General features: G+C 33.9%; 1 long non-coding RNA gene across 1 annotated transcript in view; it reads left to right on the forward strand.

Moving 5' to 3' along the window:
• The first annotated feature begins 7,688 nt into the window (after window positions 1-7,688).
• The window catches only part of LOC131383324 (uncharacterized), a 29,024-nt gene continuing 16,502 nt past the window's right edge, over window positions 7,689-20,210 (forward strand). The window contains exon 1 of the long non-coding RNA XR_009213289.1: window positions 7,689-7,820. This is a non-coding gene — a long non-coding RNA (uncharacterized LOC131383324). The remainder of the gene's footprint in view (window positions 7,821-20,210) is intronic.

Consider the following 20,210-nt stretch of genomic DNA (forward strand, 5'->3'; position numbering starts at 1 on the left):
ATGTCCAACAACAATAGACTGGATTAAGAAAATGTGGCACATATACATCATGGAATACTATGCAGCCATAAAAAATGATGAGTTCGTGTCCTTTGTAGGGACATGGATGAAACTGGAAAACATCATTCTCAGTAAACTATCGCAAGGACAAAAAACCAAACACCGCATGTTCTCACTCATAGGTGGGAATTGAACAATGAGAACTCACGGACACAGGAAGGGGAACATCACATTCCGGGTACTGTTGTGGGGTGGGGGGTGGGGGGGGCGGGGACAGCATTAGGAGATATACCTAATGCTAAATGACGAGCTAATGGGTGCAGGAAATCAACATGGCACATGGATACATATGTAACAAACCTGCACATTGTGCACATGTACCCTAAAACCTAAAGTATAATAATAAAAAAAAAAAAAAACTATGATGATTTTCTTAGAGTTGTTAACTGAAACAAAAATCCCTCCAAGACAGTATAAAATATACTTTTCCATAAACCATTAGAAAATTGCATATATATTTTCCAGAAAAGGATATAAATATCATCTCAGGGATATATCACCAATAGTAATTATAAAATGAGTTTATCTCAAAATTCAAATGAATAAAGTTATTTATTTAATGCCATCCTTGATCGTAGAGGTTTTTCCTGCCTTTATGAAACTTACAATATAGAAAGAAAAAAATGAAAACAGAAAAAAGACTAGATATATTACAAATTAACATATTACAATTAAAATAGCCAACATGCTGAACAAATAGTAGTATAGAGTAGAAGGGCTCTAATCTCTCAGATGTATCATTAAAGGATGATATATTGAAAACGTGGGATTTGTGTGCTAGAGGAATGAGGTGGAAACAGAAAGGATCATGTACACGTACAGAATAAACCACCATGCCACTGACCAACAGACTGCTGACTGGTTGATTGGTCTGTCTCTATTACCACTCATCTATCAATGAATTAACGTTTAACTTTGTTGCATAAGCTTCTTCAGAAGTCATTCTTTCCTCCTACATTACCTATGATCCCCACTCTAATTAACTATTGTTAATAGCATTTTTGCATCTTAGAGTGTTAGGAGTGGTAGATATCAGTGACTTATGGCTTAGAGATCTCCTGCATTCAAAACTTTATGGAATCTTCTCAATCACTGTAAGGACTTCTGGTGATACCACTATGGAGAAAGCAGGGCAACTGAGGGAGAAAAACCATGCTTCAAAGCCACATGCTTGCTTGCCTTACCTTGATGTTTTATGCGTAACATCTAAAAAATCTTTGTCTCCTAAGGGATACCTTGGCCTTTCCTACTTTAGTTCTCCTGTGATTGCTATAGAATCTGTCAGTCAGTATACCTCCACGGTATCGAGATGTGGCGAGTGTTTTCAATTACTTTTTAAGATCTCTGATGATACAGTAGTACAGTCTTGTATCAGTCCTTGATCCTTTTCAAGCTGGTTTGAACCCAGTTCATTGTTGTCTTAAGTTTGGCATGTTTATAATGGTATGTCTAGATGGTCATGAATTATGAGAGCACAGTAAGAACCAGGTTATATGTTATTATATCAATTGTTAACCAGTGATTATATCAACTGATTTATAATTAGGGGTAGATGATTTATAATATAGTGCTTGGTTATAAATGGGACTTTAACATTAACCACTTATTTAATGCTTTATGTAGGTTCCATTTTAGTTAGGCTATGTTACATGAATTAGATTTTATATGATTTTTGGTAACACATGTATCCAAGATGAATCAGTATATATGATACATGACTGCCCAAAGTCAATGTCTCTTTTCCTTATATTATGTAATTACTTTATCTAGAATATTTACAAAATGATTCTTAAATTTTTATTTGGACAGAAATTTGAGAAACAATATAATCAATGGGATCATTACTTAAAGTTCCACTGTTTCTGTGTTTATGAATGCCTTAAAATAAAAGTTTTAAAGAATAATTATTCACTTAATGAGAATAATAAAATAAGATGGTTTTCTTCATAGAATTAGATAAATTCCTAATTAGTTCTCTGATTTGCTGAGGTCTGGATCTCATTTAATATTGCCTGGTTCTGAATGCAATACAGTTTTATATACTTTAAAGAGCTATGATGATGGGCTAAATACCACAGCAATAAGCAATTAAGAAAAAGAATCCTTTTAAAGAAAAATAAGGGGCAGAGCAGTGAAAGTTCACCTAAAATGGCAAGCGCTGCAGAGAAAGCAGATTACTAAAATCATATTAAAGTATTATGTATCATATAATAATATTTATTATTGTCATATGCTTCTACCCCCTTAGTTTAGTAAGATACATCACAAAGGTCCCTACTAAGTCTTCTTCAATTCACATACAAGATTAAACTCATGGCTCAACCCACACTCCATAGGAGAATTTTCTCTCTCACAGAGGGTGAAAAGACATTTGCGGTGCAGAGCAAACTCATTTCAATGAATTTGGGGAGGACTATTGCCATCGAGTCCAAAGCTGCTTAATCCCAGTGTCTCTCATTCCCATCTGAGAGGACTCTTTGTCTCCAAATTCCTGTATTAGAATATTCTAAATGGTAGTTTATGTGAAGTATCCACAAGCCAGCTAGCTAGCTTCAATACTGAAGGTAAGCTGAAGGAGTGACAAATGTTTGCAACTATCTGGGTACTGCTTGAACATATAAAGAAAACAACTAGCTTGCTCTCAATGCAAAATAAGCAAAATCATAGCTCATATTCTTTTATCTAAGTTTGTCTAGTTTCTTATTTTGTGCTCTTTAGATGTGGGTGTCTATTTTTCTGTTTTTATTATCTAATAGTTTTAACTTCGATTTAATGCTTCTCATAGAAGAAAATATAAATAATTCTTGCCAGAATTCCATCTTCTCTTTCCTACTCCAAAAATAAAACTTGCCAAAGAATTGAATATAAATATGACTCAATTAGCAATAGCCAACACGTTTTGAAATTTTCTCCATAAAACTGGTGACTTTATAAGTGCACATGCCATCTATTCTTTGAAAAAAGCTAAGTCAATTATTTTACAATACAGTAACATATAGTTCTGTTTTCTAGCTAAAACTTAGCAGGGTGGTTTGTTATATCCTTATAAATGTCTGACCTTTTAACATGCTGTAAATGCATTCTAAAATGTGTACTAGGTTCTAGTTGTTATGGAGAAGAATTAATGCATTCTATTAAATTTAACTTTTGCTGAAACACTCTTACCTCAGCTAAAGCTCAGAGCTGTAACTAGAGACTAGCTTCTAAGCAATTAAGGAATAAAATACCTGACTTTCATAATCCATCTTTTGTTCTGGGAAATGCCTATACTTAAATCAGTATGGCGTTAGACAGGGACTTGTGACCACTAAATATTTAATTACATCAAAGTCCATCCACATTCTATGCTTTGACAACCCCATTACTATATAATTATTATTTAAACAAGCAGAAACATTTCAATTAAGTATATAAACTGGTCCAGTGATTATGCCCTATCTCTGGACTCAAAAACTTACTATACTTTCCCACAACATATAGAATAAAGTGCAAATATCTTAGCCTAACATGCTGTTCCATTACACACACACCCCAAAATCCATACTCTTCATTTAGCAGTCTTAGTCTTTGGCTCTTTCATACAGTCCCTCTTCCAAGTTAGCCTGCTACTGGTACAATTTATGCAAGTACTCACTTCTTAACTCACATCATCCCTAAGATGTTAAAAAAAATCTGTCCAATATGGGTATAATTTGGATTATGTTCTTATGTTTTCTCTACAGCTTAGTGTCTTGGACATGGCAGGTGCCCAATAAATATTTATGGATTTGAAATAGACAATAGAAAGTACCTCCATAGACCAGTTACCCTGGACCTCATGCTGTATGTGGTCCCGCATATCATAAACACACGTGAGAAATTAAATGTGTGTTTAAAATACATAGGTACCTCCAACATTATAGGCTAATTGACTCCTTCTTATCTAATATGGCTAGGACCCCAGAGAAATGCTTCTTTGTGTTGCTTTGCCCAATGTCTTCAAAACAAAAGACAATTGTGTTACAGCGCCCTCCTTCAGTGTTTGTAGATTATGCTGTAACCTGCAGAAGAAGCACTTAGATTCCTGAAATTTAAATTAATTTGAACTCTTCCTCTCAGACAATAGGGATACAACCAACACTCACATTGTAAAGATTATTTCCTAGTAGTGTCCATCAGCCATTTTCTAGTTTCTTTTTGTATTTAAGTTAATGAATTTCATGAATTAGCAGAGTATTTGCAATAGTTGCACATAGCAGCTGAAAAATATTTCACCATATTAAGAAATTCATATTGCCCTTAATTTTATATACATGTAGGTAGGTCTAGATGAAACTCACATAAAACATAATAACAATATTATACATTACCTGTTAGATGGTCATTGAACACTAGAATCATTTTATTTGCACAAAAAATTTTAAATTAATTTTTTAAAATAATAAATTGAACATTTTCAGCTGTGTTAAAAAGCTTTGGACTTACTGATATCCCTTAATAACTTGTAGTCTTATTTTTAATGTAGTCAGTAATTTTAAATAGCTATAATAAATTTTTAAAAATATATAAAATATGTTTGATTTTTAAATTCTGACTTTTATTTCTGTGAAAATATACTCAAATTTTATACACTTTAATGGTGGTTGCAGTGGAAAACTCCAAAAGGTTTTTCTTTCTGTGGGTTTTTAATATATATAGAAAAACACACATGTATAAAAATTAGCCATAACTCAGTCATTTATTTAAAATTTAAATGGAAACTGGTCAGTGTCTACTAAGATTTTAGTGTATATCCTTCCAATTTTCCCAATATATTTTTTGCTTATATAGACATATATGTGTATAGTATGTATACATTTTTGAAGCAAAAATTGAATCATGAAATATACATTCATGTGCAACATATTATATCCAAGTTTCCAAAAGTAAAATTTAGAGGGAGATCTTAAACATCTCTCTTTAATCAGTTTCTTCTCATTGTTATATCCTTCTGCAACTACATCAGAATATAGTGCTTTGATGCTAAATTCTATTCGGTTCCTTTTCTTTCTTTCTGCTATTGACTATAGTCTAGATTTCTTTCTGGAATTGGATTCAATTATTCATATATTTCCAAACCAGTTACTTCCCCTGATCACTCAAGTTGTTTTTTGGAAAGAAACTGACATTAAAAACTGACCTACTTTTGGAGGACAATAATTAGAAGCCCTGATATAATCTAAGAAATAAGAGAACAATTCCTCAGTGGTCACTGACATAGACAAGAAAATTTTCAGTCTTGAATGAAAAGGAATGGTCATTTTCTAATCTAAAACTCTGTCTTAAGTTCAGCCAATGGGTAAACATAGCCACCACACAGAACAGAGGAGGGAAAAATGTCCAAAAAAGCAAATGTCTAAAGTTGCCCCGCTGTCCCATCTTATTTGCACCATCAGAAGAGAGAATGGGAAGGGTCTGTGGACAAATATTCCCAAAAGGAGGATTTCACCCTCAACTCCCTCCTGGATTTAATCAACTGCATATGTTGTTTATTGCTGCAGCCCCATGAACATTACCACTTAATAAAATTGTTTCACTCTTTGGTTGTCATAAATGCCACATCTATTTAAAGCCATGTTTTATTTAAAGTTTGCTTTATCATCCACAGAAAGGATTATTAAATTGAACAGGTGACGATTTTAGCTAAAATTAAAAATCAATAATATTTGGCTGGGCCTTGGGTGCTAAATTCTAAAATTCCATGTTTTTCACTTTGCCGCAGCTCTATATCTAAGCATCGCTGACGGTTCTTGCTCCGTGTTCACCTATGATTTATGGCTGTTCTAGTAGGTGGGACGAAAGCTTCAAGGCCTCTTGCAGTGTTTAAGTTTCTAATAATCAGAGGAGTTTTCTTTTCTTACTCTTTGAACTGAGACTGCCATTCTCAGTTTTAGAAACTCATTAAAAAATGGAATTTTAAAAAGTTCAGGGCTTAATCTGTTTTCTAAAATAGTTAATATCTGACTTTTAGAAAGAATGTAATTCTATAAAACATGCCCTCAAATTTCATCTAAAACAAAATCAATTTAAGTCTTTGGATAAGGATTTTTAGCTCTTCCTTATTTCTTCATTACTCTAAGATATTGTGATGAGAAATGAAGTCTTTGAATGCCCTAGAGTGGTTCCAAACAGTAAAATTTTTCTAACAGCAAACTTCTCGTTCATGGAACTATAACTCACTCTTGAAAGCATGGTGTTTCTATTTTCCTATTTAATTTACATAATGTAAATGGTTATAAATAACATTATTTATAACGTTTCATATCAAAGCATGAATGATCATTAATTCCCTAAACACAAAGAAAGTTTGTCATTCAATCATTATAAAAATTATTTTTCATTAGGTTGGCATGTTAGAAACTAATTATTTTAATAGGCATGGTTAAAAATTCTATAAAAGACATCCTCCAAAATGAAACGTATATGTTTATTATTTTAATTTTTGTGGCTACATAGGTGTATATAGGGCACATGAGATACAGACATGTAATGCATAATAATCACATCATGTAAAATGGGATATCCATCCCCTCAAGCATTTATCCTTTGTGTTAAACCTATCTTTAAAAAAAATTAAAAAAAAAAAAAAACACCGTGAAATCTAAATTACTGCTAGCTTAACAACAACAAAAAATCACCCAATGGCTAATTTGATTTACTAAAGTATGTATACTGCCAGAAGTCTTCCTTAGGAATTAAGGCACAAAAATTCAGTTTCAGTACTGTATTACAGTGTAATTATTTATTTTTGTTGTCTAATATTGGTATACATCAATAAAAAAATAAAATGAATTTCACTTCAATTGTATTAGGACATGTTTAATAAAAACACTGATATAAAAGAAATTTGACAAAATCCTTAAGGTGATTCCTCTTTAGTGCTTTCTGTTTTTAAGTTATTCGATCCACACAATGTGAAAAGAAATGAATGAAACCACTACAAACACATTAGAACTGAGAAAAATTATACTATGCAATGTATATTTTAAACATACACTTTTTGATCTATTTTGAAATTTTAAAAATAGGAACAAAGCACTCACTGTTAACAAAATTATACCTCTATATAATGATTTTTATTTACCCTAAATCTTCTATGCTTTTAATCAATTGACTTGGCATTCAGAATAGAAACTTACCTAATTATTTGTATTTATCTACATTGTAACTGACTATGTAAGCTACCTAGGCAACTCCTAAAAATAATTTCAACAGATATTTTAACTTCTCATAAAATTAATAGTGTAAAAAATTTTGAGGCAATATACTGAGAATCTGGTCTCCCTTCAACACACACTAACAGAAGAACAGAGACTGACTCCCTAAAATATTGAATCCAATACTGAATGAACAGGCAACACCATTTTAATTGTCATTAGTAAGGATTTATATTTAATATATCAGAAACACTTTAAGACTATTGACTTATACCAAGGGGTGTTTAAAAGCCTCCCTTTATTTTCAAACTTCTATTTGTAGGGAAAGGAAATAACCTTTACTGTATAGTAGGTATAAAAGAAACCAGATGATTCATCTCTGTGAATCTGCTTGTTGAATTTGATGGATCATTCTTAAAAGCGACATTGCTAATCTTCAGGTTTTCTTTTTTAGGTTATTCACAGATCAGTGGGTTTTCCAGCTAATACAGGTCTGATGCTCTTCTGTCTTCACACATGGTATTCATCATATCTTGACAAGAAAAGACCTTCAGTCTACAAATAACCTTCACTGAAGTAAGACATGTAAGTGGGTTTCTTTATGAAAGATAGATTTTATGGCTGAATAAAAAACAACTGTAGTTAAAAAGTGTCATTGCATGGCCTTATTTGAAGATTTTTCCTTAAAGGAACTTTAATGTTTGTTGTTGAAACTACTAAGAGACCAAAAAAGAGAAAAGTATTAAATTACTTTATCATTAACCACAAACGCAACAGGAAGAGTTGATCAGCTCCGTATTTTATCATTCAGAAGCATTCAGCCTTTAAAATATTTAAGCATCCACATTAGTTCTTGTCAAACTAGCACAAAGCAGTGCATAATATGACCTGTGTGTAAGAGCAGAACAAGATAAGAGGGTACAGTCAGGGTGAAATTTCCACAATGGGATTGCCCTGTGCTATTGATAATAGTTTGGCTTCCTGTTTCCAGACAATTACAAAATGATGTTGAATGTTTTCTTTATATTTTTACTTGGTCATGCTGTCTAGTTGGTATTGAACTACCAAGGAAGTAACAATAAATTTGAGGCATCCTACATGCCCTGTATTATTTCATATGGCCAATTAGAAAAAATAAAAGCTCGATCAAATTTTATGGTGTCAGACAGCGTGATAATTTGGGTTCTCATGGTATAAATAACTTTAAAGAAAATACTAAGGACTTTCAAGCTGGGCAAGAATCAAAATAATTTCTCAGTGTAACTAAACATCTGAGAGTCTCTTTGCATAGTGCCTACTGTGTAGTGAATAAAGGAATGGCTGGGAGACAATTTCTTAAACACACCTTAAAATCTTCCATTGGCCTTATATAAACCAAAGTATATAGAAATATGATTATCAGTGAAATTAATATAGAGTATATAAAAGCACAAATTTTAACCCTACTGTGTGGGACGAGAAAATACAGGAAAAGTGTGATTTGCAGGAGGGGATTAGAGAGTACTAATGAAAAAAAATCCGTGTAAATCTTAAACCCCTAATTTCAACAGACACTTATTACAAAGCTTTCTGTCCTTCTCTAGTTTTAAAACCAAAAAATGATCCTGGAGAGAAATACAGTTACTGTTAGTGAGATATCAGGAAATTTCACAACAGTAGGTATATATATATATGTGTATATATATATATGTGTATATATATATATATATACACATATATTTTTTGTTCTTCATCCATCCATCCATTCAACAAACATTGAATTCCTGATATGTACAATTGTAGAGAAAATGGTCAGTGGTAAAACAGTAATTACGTTATGATGGGAGAGAATAACAACGAACAAAAAAATATATAAAATAATTACAGACTGGAATAAGCAATGCATAAAATAAACCAGGTGTTATAATGAAACATACTGGTTAGGACAGGTTCCTCTGAGAAGATATTCAAGCTAAGATGCAGGAGAAGTGGCTAGCTGATTATCTGAAAACTAGGAGCAAGCTGTTTCATGCTGAGGAAACAGCAAGTGCTTGGAAGGTTCTAGAAGGTTAGAAGCCAGTGTCACTGAGGTTTTAATCACCAAGACATAGTCCACAAAATGAAATGGAAGAATCAGCCAGAACAGATCAAGCATTATAGGCCTGCAAAGAGTCTGGATTTTGTCCTATAGTCATTAAGAATTTTAAGCAGTCTTTGATAAGATATGGTGAGATTAAATCCAATCCCAAAGCAAAGCACTAATACAATAGAGTAGGAGGAAAAGATTCAAAGGTGAGAAGGGATTTTAAATATACATAAACATTGAATGGCCTAAGCAAAGTTAAAAACAGACCCATATCTTGGAAGCTTTATAAACTATCCTTGTGGCAAATATTGTTGAATTATGGAAAACGAAATAAAACAAAACCTAATGGGCATAGAATGCTAACATATAAAAATGCAGCTTTCAATCATATTTATATATACTGTAAAATAAAAATGCACAGACCTAAGCCTTTTGAGAAGTTTTGTTAAGTTTTAAGATTGCAGCAATAATAAAATTATTAAAATTTCACCTTCAAGAGGAGAAAAGTGGATGCTAACACAATATATTGTGTATATAGTCTCTTTAATTTGTTTTAAACCATTAATTTTTAAAATCATTGCTTTCAAAAATAATTACTTATTGTTAATATTTTATCCACACTGCAATGTAAGAATAAAATAATTTTTAACCTTTTGAGAAAAGATACTATTTTCCAGACTGGCAACTTAATAAATATTTGGGTGACTATACCTGTCTTCGATATCTAAAGTGAATAATTTAATACAATAATATCGTTCAGTTGTGGAGTAGCATGCAATTGAATTGTTGTAAATTTACAAAAATGCCTATAATAATATCACAGATTAAAACATAAATTGATAGAATTGTGGTAGTATGTTTTTACTGTGCAGGAGGCTCTGCTAAAATAACCAGCATTTAGGAAAGTGAATGGAATAATATAAACACTTGAATGTAAAAAATTATTGCAGCTATGACATTGGATATATTAAAGTATTTTGTGGTAAGCAAATATTAAGGAAATAATGATTGAATCTCTTCCTAAAATAACTTTGCCAATGCAGGATCCAAACTCTCTGATTCTGCTTGCCTGAGCGTTTTGTATTTTGAAGTAAGGAGCTGGATCATACTTAGGTTTTTCTGTACATTAGGAAAAGTGTTAGCACTAAAAAGTCCAGCCCAGGTCCTTCTGTGAAGTCCTAGGGACTGCCAAAAACTCTGGGGTATTCCACATCTACTTTCATTATTCGTTCATTCATTCAAAAGTAATTTATCAAACAGTTACTGTCTGCCAAGCACTGCCCTAGACACAAGATATATCAGTAAACAAAACCACAAAGGATCCCTGCTCTCAGAGAGCTTGGATTCTATCATGATGAGATCAATAAATATTAGCCTGATAAATGAGTCATATAGTAGATTAGAAGATGATAAATACCATAGAAAAAGACAAAGTAGAACAAGGTAAAGGAGATGTAGACATGAGACAGGAAGCAGGTTACAATTTTAAACAGCATGATCAGTGCACACCTTCTTCAGCAGGTGACATGTAAGCAGAGGCCTGAAGGAGGTGAGGGATTTGCTGGGCATCTGGGAAAAGAGCATTCCAGGCAGGACCCTAGGGAAGACAGGCCCGGTGTTTTGTAAGAAGAGAAGGGGCCAGAGTGACAGGAGCGGCAAGGTAGAAACCAATTTTGTACTCTCCAGTACCCGTGAAGGAGAAGCCCTGGAATTTTAGCAAAGGAGCAGCTTACAGCAGCAATATGGGAAGGAAGGAAGGGAGGCAGGGAGGGAGACTTACATTGAATTTGCATCTTTGTGGCAAGCCTACTGTTTAACCTAGAATTTTTATCAGAAATAAGAATATCAAAGCATTCTAAAGATCACTGTAGACACACTTCATGTTTAGAGTTGTCTTTTTTCTTATTATAATCATTCTTTAAAGATGGTAGTATGTACCACCTCTGTAGCTACCTCATAGTTCTCAGGCCTGCTTCAAAGTCTTTCTTAGGACTGTACACCTATCTGACAAGCAAATTAGTGGTTATGAAGGAATCAGAATGATAGGGCAGCCCAAGAAACTGCCCAAATGCTGGAACTAAATGTACAGTAATCACTTGGGAAAATGTGGTAAATTCAGAAGAAAATACAAGATTCTTAAAAAAAAATGTGCGTTCAGGTGCACCGAAGTTTCAAAATAAAACAAATAACTAAGGAGAAACCATAAAAATCAAGTCCTGCATGTAAAATAATCTCTCATCTGTTAGTAGGCAGCACTCCACTTTTTGATTTTTTTAAATGACGTTTATCCATTACAGTCAAATCAGAAAAAAATAGTACGATGGTGCTTTAATATTTTTAAACAAAGCAGAAATCTTTTAATAATCTGTTGACTTGAAATACTCCAAAAGAAAGTGGATTAGTTCCACAAAACAAAGTGCTTTCCTCAGTACGTGTTTATTGTAATGGAGTCCAGGACCACCACATGCGATTATAGTAAAAGCTCTGCAGTATTTCCATCTGGCAATGAGAACACAAGATGTTGTGTAAACTACCAGAAGGGCTCTATTTCATTGTAATTAAAATTTAGTGTTACACTTAAGCAATAAGGCAACTCCAGGAGATGTGATTATCATGAGATAATGACCTTGGGGTGTTACAAGTCATACAAGGAACCAAATGCCTCCAATCCTCTAGGGGGCAAGATTATTTCTACATAACAATCTCGACCTCCTCTTGCTTACCCACCCCTGCCCCTGAAGCTGTATGATCAGTGAAAGAGGAAAGCTTGGGATCAAGAGCACTAATATGATTTCTGCAAAAAGAGGACATCGGGGGACTGGTATATGACAAAGATGGCATTGTGGAATGCTGAAGCAGCAGTTTCAAATGAGTTGTATTGTTTGTGCAATAATTATGCAATGGCTTTAGAATTCTCTGGACACACATAGAGCTGTCAGTGATGTCACAGTCATGTAAGTAATCCTCAGCAAGGGCACAGATTTAACCTTTTCCCCTTGTTTTGGTTTCGTGATTTCCATTCCATAATAGCAATAAGATATGACAGGTGGTACATTTCTTGAGGGTTTATTAGTCTTCTTGGGTGGTTGAAGCCATTCAGCCTTTGGCCCGAACCTCTCAAGACATCTGAGATGTATAATAATTTCCCCAAAATGCAATGCCTGTCATGTCTTATTGCTTAATTACTTTGTACTTACCAAGTAATTCTTCTTAAAGTGAATGCAGATAACAGCGCTTACATTACAGTTTATACTACTAGAAACTACTTCTAAATGGGAAAACATGAGACAATTTCTACTGTTATGAATGAGGGAACATTCCATTATATTACTGTTATAAACTGTAAACTAGAGGGCCACTTAAAATTTTGTAAAATATTTATATGTTTTTATAATTTGTTGGAGGGGAAAGTGATGAACTAAAATTAGAGTTAAAATTAGGACATCCTCAATGACAGCTCATGTTGAGGAGATGGGTACCCTAATTATTCAAAGGTATCTCAACTCTCATATATCAAAGAGTTTAAAGGGAGAGCTTAGCTTGTACAATATTTTTAATTTAAAAAGAATGGAAACAAATATTATTAAAGGGAAGCACTGGAACATTGGGAAAAATTATAAAATAGTAATATGGAAAGGATTTGCATATGTAAATATACCTGTGTATATCAAATACACAAAACATGGACATGCTGAAAGGGTAAAAGAGTAAAGATTCAAGGTATTAGGGTTTTTTTATTTTTTCAGGGTAAGGACGAACCTCCTAAATACAAATGAGCCTTATTAGCCATCTACCCGGTTGAAATTCAGAGTTTCATTGCCCCCTATTTCATTTTATAGTATATAGTCATGTCCCAGTAAACACCTTCAACTCTCCACTTAAGAGAGTATAATCTTCACTTCTGTTGAGGCTGGATCTAAGATCTGGTTAGCTTATAAATTTAGAATACCTTGGGGTGAGTCTACATATTCCTGAAACTCAGGAATATCTACACAAAGATTAATTTACAGGGCCAAAAAAGGTATATAAACAAACATGATGTATTTATACAAATCGATGAATAGAAAGTGTACATTAGAACACCTCTAAATTAATCTCTGTAACTAATCTGGGTAATTTAGGTACACAGCACAATAACATATTTCTTGACAAGGTCTCCATCATGGTGAGTTCTCTCAATGACATGTCCCGAGTCGCCAGGAACTCAGCAGTCATATTATTCAAGGATTCTAGGACGTGAGGCAGGGGAAAGCTGAGCGCTCACTCCAGGTCCAGCCCACTCCAAGACCATGCCTCTGATTCCCTTCTTTGTCAGAGAATCAACTAGGAACTTCAGCTCCCATTTTCTAATTGATCAATCTTTGACCTTAGCTAAAGTCAACTGACCTTTTTGCTCAATCTAGATTCTGTATTTGGGGGGGAAAAAAAGTACTAATACCAGCTCTAACAACTTCACAGAGTTTTGTGAAGATGTGAAATAGAATAAGGGGAAATGTTTTATAATTCAAGTGCTAGTCACATCCATTTCTGATGTTGCTGTTGTTGCTACTATTGCACTTGATTGAACATTGAGAATGGATGGTGAACACACTTAGGCACAACTTTGGGACAAACATTAAACTAAAGGGATATGGTTGGGGTCAGATAGGGGCCACATTCTTATTTTCTAAAAGTATCAGGTGACAGAATGAAAATATAAATTTTTAAATCATTATGAGTCATAAATCTCCATATCAAACAAACACAAGAAAAATTCTGTTGCAAAATCTCTCTTATGTTGTAAAGCATTCATCACTTCTTGATAGATGTTGCTGATTTTGGCCTCCTCCATGAAAGTCTTCCTTCATTGAAAATGAGATATCCAATCTTTCTCTGCATTATTACCCTGTATCAACCGGAAATCTTTCTGTCAGAATACTGCTGTTTCTCACCTAAAACATTGTTTTACTATTTCCATTATTGTATTCACCAAACTTGTAGATTCTGTGGTGAGAATGTTTAAATCAATTCTATCTTGGATTATAAACTACAAAGCAAGAAAAGAGCCTGGCAAAGATAATTTTGTTGAAAAATGTTAAGTGTTTTTATTGGCAAGAAAGAAATATTTTTTATTTAAAATTGTACCTGTAAATATCATTGTTTAGGAAGCCTGCATATACTTCACCACAACGTTAAACATGTTTATCCTTCTATATATGCAAGAAAGTCTTTGATTTACATCACAATTTTATTTTTATAGTACGTATAGATAACTTTGCTTCTCTTTCTAATGTATATATTTTTTGCCTAGAACTTTTAGAAGAAACAAATTGTAAGTTGTGTTTTTACTTCAAATGTGTTTTTACTTCAAATATTTAAAATGCATTCTGACCATGACGTACAAGAACATAGAGGAAGTCTCTCACAGAGGAACTTCTTTACTTCTCCAACAATGTGTCTGCTCAGATTTTCATAGGTAGATTAGCTAGGCATAATTTGATAATAAATTTTGGTAAAGATGAAGTCTTTCTTCCACTTATCTCTCCGTCTCTCTGTATCTGTATATATTTTTTCATTACCAATAAAAAGTTTAACTCTCATGAGATAGTTTAAAATTGTTTTCTGTTTTTTTTTTTTTTTTTTTTTTTTTTTGAAGGAAACTGGATTCTTAAATCAGGCCTTCCAAAAGAACATAAAATTAGAATTGCCTGATAAATGAAGATAATTCAGAAAGCAAGCTAGTATAAGCCCAGAATTCCCAAATGCTCTTTTCTCAATGATACTTCTATCTACGGTGGTAAGAGTGAAAAATATGGAGTTTTTTGTAAATCAAGTACACACTTGACAGGAACTATTTATTCACCTCTAAGAACTATTTAAACACAGTCTTTTTTGATACCAAGCCAAGGAAAAAAGCCCAACCACTGTCCTACAGATCAAATTTTTATTGTACAGAGGCCAGGTGGTAAATCTGACCTAGAAAAATTAGCAGCCAACACATGCCTGCTACCTGTTCTATCTATCTCTGTCTGTCTGTCTGTTTTTCTGTGTATCTACTTTATTTTTTAACGCCACCTGTGTGAGCAAAATACTTCTTAGAATGGAACAATTCATTCAGGCAGGGGAGCCACAGGCCCGTGCTCCTTCCACCTTAATCAAGAGTGCTCTATCAACAATCTAACACACAGGTTCAACACTCATCTTGTCCCTGGGGTGAGTATGATCTTCCTTGGTGGTGATGGTGGTGGTGGTGATGTTGCTGTGCAGTTGCATTATTGATCCCGCTGCTTTATTGCTAACCATGACTCTCTAGTTTCTGAAATGACTGTTCTTTCCAAGGTGATAAGTTCTTTCATACAATTTCCAAACAGCTTCATACACATATTCTAGCCCTTTCCTATTTCTGGCTCCCATTTGCTATCCCACATCTAAAATGGTGACAGATAGTGATTACACATTTGTCATGAGATCAGAAATTCTTTAAAGATTTCCCAAAAATCCTCATGATAGCTGCTTGAAACTGCATTATATTCCCTGGCACCAGATGGAGTTATTATGAGGATTCTTTTCTTAAAGAGTCCATCTGCACACTGACTCTTTATGGATTGTTCAAATATACTTTGATTTCCTTGATTAAAATTATAAAATGTGGGTGCTTAAACTTGAGAAATATTTTTATATTCTATGGTCTTGTCATTGTCATGCATTCTGCTTAGTGCTAAACCTTTGATGGCCATGATCAAATCTAAAAATGTAAAACTTTTAGGCAGGGGCATTTAGGATACTTAGAAAATCGTTATAGGATTCCTTACATGAGGTACAGGTACATTCCAATGTACCTTTACATTGAAATAGTATCTGACATTTTAAAAATCTAAGTGTTTGTGACCATGTTCACTATTTATGAAAAAACAGTGGAAGATTTAAGCCTAATTTCCCCTGGGTGACTGTAGTCTTGCCTTTGTCATCCAGAATTAGATATAAATCTCTTTTTGGCTCTGAGTATGAGAAGTGCTCCCAATGAAAAGATAGCACAGTTCCATAGGACCAAAGTTTTCTCTTCCACATTAGAGATGTTTTCTATGTGGAATAATAGAGCAAGTCAATCATGAGAAGACTCAAGACTACCCTAGCGATGTGTAATTTTCATGGCCTACGGGTGGCCCTTGGTGATTTATATTTGTATTCATAAACAAGTATGGACTAAAAACTTACAGGTGCTTTAGGAATATCAGAGGTGGAAGATTCAATCCTGGCTCTGTAGACATGTATTTTCTTCTTGCATGTTTTTTTTTTTCTTTCATGAAATGGTTGACTTAAATTTTAATAGATGGCCTCATTATGAAAACCACAAGATAAATAACAAGAGCCTAAAAAAAGTGAAGTTAAAAAACAGAAATGCTTGGAAAAAGATAAATGCCAGCAAGCAAAAATGGCTCAGATTACAAAATATTTTAAGATAATTAAAGTGACAGAGTTCAACAAACAAAACATATTATCTGTTATTCAAGGTATTAGTAGAGCAGGGATTGCAAAAATCAATGCACCTCTAAACCCAAGACATTGTCAAACAACTGTTTAATTCTCAAGTCCCACTAAATCACAAATCCAGGTTGGTAATAAATAGAAAATTGGCAGGCTAGGGCCTCATTTCCTTTCACTTCTTCTCTTCAACCTCACAAACTGTGAAAATGTAAAACAGACAAGCAGTCAGTGAGTGAAACAATTAATATCCCACCACATCCTTACATGATTAGCCTCTTTAAAAAATTGGAAGCAGACTTAAAGGTGATGCAACATCAGAGTATAATTTTAACAAGAATAACTTCAGCTCCTACTATGTGCCAGTCACTTTTTCACTCGTGTCTGCTTCAGCTTGTGGAATTCAGTGGAACCTGCGTCTTTCAAGTCCTCAGCCTCCATCTCAGAAAACTGAGTCAGTCTAAAATGAATCTCTGCTTACATAAATGACTTCCTCTTTTGTCTTGCTGAAGGGAATTTAGCTTATCTGAATCAGCCTGGTGACAAATCCAAAAGTTTCTTGATGAGATCAGATCATATAGTTCCAGTAAATTAGCACATACCAAATACAGTATCTGCTGAATCTTCAGTATTCCAACAGACTCCTATCTATTGTCAGCAATAGAAAATGACCTTCAAGAAGGCTGCTTCAACTAAGGCTCCTGGAGTTTGAGGCTGTGACTAGACCCAAAAGTATTCAATCTTTGCCCAACTACTTTACATGGAGACTCTGTGTCCTCTCTGACTTCATGAATTTATTAACTCTGGAGAAGTTTTAATATACCAAAAAAAAAGTGCAAAAAGACTTCTTTGTGCCAGCATTCTAATGTTCTTTGTGTTACCTCTGCTGCAGCCTAAAATTTAGAACCTTGGGTTGGCAGAGGCTGAATCCTAAGACTGCCCTGTGGCTTCTTCATAGAGCCTGAGCTCTGGGTTCCCATCAACATTATAAAGTTGCTTTCTTGATTCACAGAATTTCATGAAAGTAGAGGCAGAGTACTGAAAACCATATGCAAAACAGTTTAATAAATGTTAATTCATTTAGAGATCATGAAGTGCCTCTGATTTTTGCCTTACATAGTTCTAGCTTATTTCATCTGACCTCGCCATCCTGCATATTTACATACATATATACACACATGCATATACATACACACATATACACATATGTGTATATATAAATATATAAACAATTGGTAAATCTGAGTAGAGGATATATAGAAGTCCTTCATATTTTTGTGTTTTTCTAGAAGTTGCAAATTATATCAAAATTACAAGTTACTCCCCCCAATTAAAAAGTCCCCTAATTAAAATAAAATTGCCAGAAAAAGAGAAAGGAAGAACAGAGAGATATGAAAACTAAATGCAATGCATAACCTTGAATTGAATCCTAGAGCACAGGAAAAACATGCCCTGAAGAACGACAATTGGTGAAAATTGAATAAAGTAGGTATATTTGAAGACAGTATTATAATCGGTGTTAATGTTCTGATCTTAATAACAGTGTTATGGCTATATAAGCGAATGTCCTTGTTCTTACTCTTAGGAAATAATTAGAGGGAAGGTAGTATGATGTCTCTAAGTTATTTTCAAGTAGTTTAGAAACACACATGCACACACACACCCCAACCACCCCACATACATATATACATACATATGTATACACACATTCATATACATGTACGTATGTGAGTACATATATATATGTATGTGGGGTGTGTATGTTTTTCTAAACTATGTGTATGTGGGGTATGTATGTATTTCTAAACTATATACATACATGTTTTATATATATATATATACACACACAGAGAGAGAGAGAGAGAGAAAAAAATGATAAAACAAATGTGGCAAAATGTTTAAAAATGGTGAACTTGGATATAGGGTATACAGGAGGGATTTTGGTGGTGTTTTTTTGTTTGCAATTCTTGCAACTTTCCTGTTGACAGTACACCTCCTGCACTGGACCCTTGATCCATGATCCCTTATTCATGATACCTGACCCACTTGAGATCTCGTGGCTGACATTTTTTTTTTTTTTCATTGAATTTCCGCATGAATTGCTGGTTTATAACTTTGCCTCCCTACTGACACCGACATCTTACATGTAGGTCTCTGGCTCTAGTTCCTACCTCCCCAGCCCCTATCTGGGCCATAATCCTGATTCAATATGCTGTTGGTTCTCAGTCTGAATTCTTTAGACCATTTGATTCAAAATTGCACACCTTTATTCTCAGAGTGAATCTTTATGTTTGGTACCCCTGCTACTTCAAGTGGAATACCTGTGTACATATTTTTATATATGTATGGCTCATTTAAAAAATACATATATGCTTCATTTATATTATCTACCTGTTGAAAAACTATACAACACTAATTGTTTTTGGATTTTCTATTAGGCTTTATAATTTATAAATTCCCATGTTTCTTTTTTCAGATAAAACTTATTTCAATTTTATTACATTACTGAAACCCCCACAGGATAATGCAATCATATGTATTGACTAACTTTCATAGTTCTGTTGTTTAAAATAAAGCAGAGTTGAATTAAGGCCTAATACAGTTACATAAAAATTACACTGCTTTCTTTTTTTAAAATTTCATTTTAAACAGGCAGCCAAGATATCCAAGGCCAGTTATATAAACAAAAATTTCACTAAGAGAAAGCAAAAAAGGTACTTCTATCTATAGAAGTTAATAGGATAAGTTTCTAAAATCCAGATTAAAATACTCTGCCTTGCAGAGCAGTTCTTCTCTTAAGAGTATAGATAGGAACAAATTGTTTGGCCCACATGAACAATCTCATTGTTTGTACTTGATAATCTTAGAACATGACTGAAATTAATGTGACAAGTATTATTTTTTCTAATATGAAATGATTCTTCAGAAAAAAATACAAGATAACCATACTTGTATTTCATATCAATTTCATGTTATACCAGTTTACTTGGATGAAATATTTTTTAAAATCCCCTTTTCTAGTTCCCAGTATGGATAGGTTTACTGCTTCTCTCTACTGTGTGTCATGCAGTGTTAATGTTTCTACAAAAGGCAAAAATATTAAAATTTCATAGTTGATAAATGGATTTCCAAACTATATAACCTGTATTGTTACCCTACATCTTTTTTCTTTGAGATGGAGTCTCGCTCTGTCACCAGGCTGGAGTGCAATGGCACGATCTTTGCTCATTGCAACCTCTGCCTCCTGGGTTCAAGCAATTCTCCTGCCTCAGCCTCCTGAGTAGCTGGGACAACAGCTGTGCACCACCACGCCCAGCTAATTTTTGTATTTTTAGTAGAGACTGGGTTTCACCATGTGGGCCAGGATGGTCTTGATCTCTTGACCTTGTGATCTGCCCACCTCGGCCTCCCAAAGTGCTGGGATTACAGGCGTGAACCACCACACCCGG

Source organism: Hylobates moloch, unplaced genomic scaffold (assembly GCF_009828535.3).
Source record: "Hylobates moloch isolate HMO894 unplaced genomic scaffold, HMol_V3 SCAFFOLD_4, whole genome shotgun sequence".
In the NCBI taxonomy this organism is placed as follows: Eukaryota; Metazoa; Chordata; class Mammalia; order Primates; family Hylobatidae; genus Hylobates; species Hylobates moloch.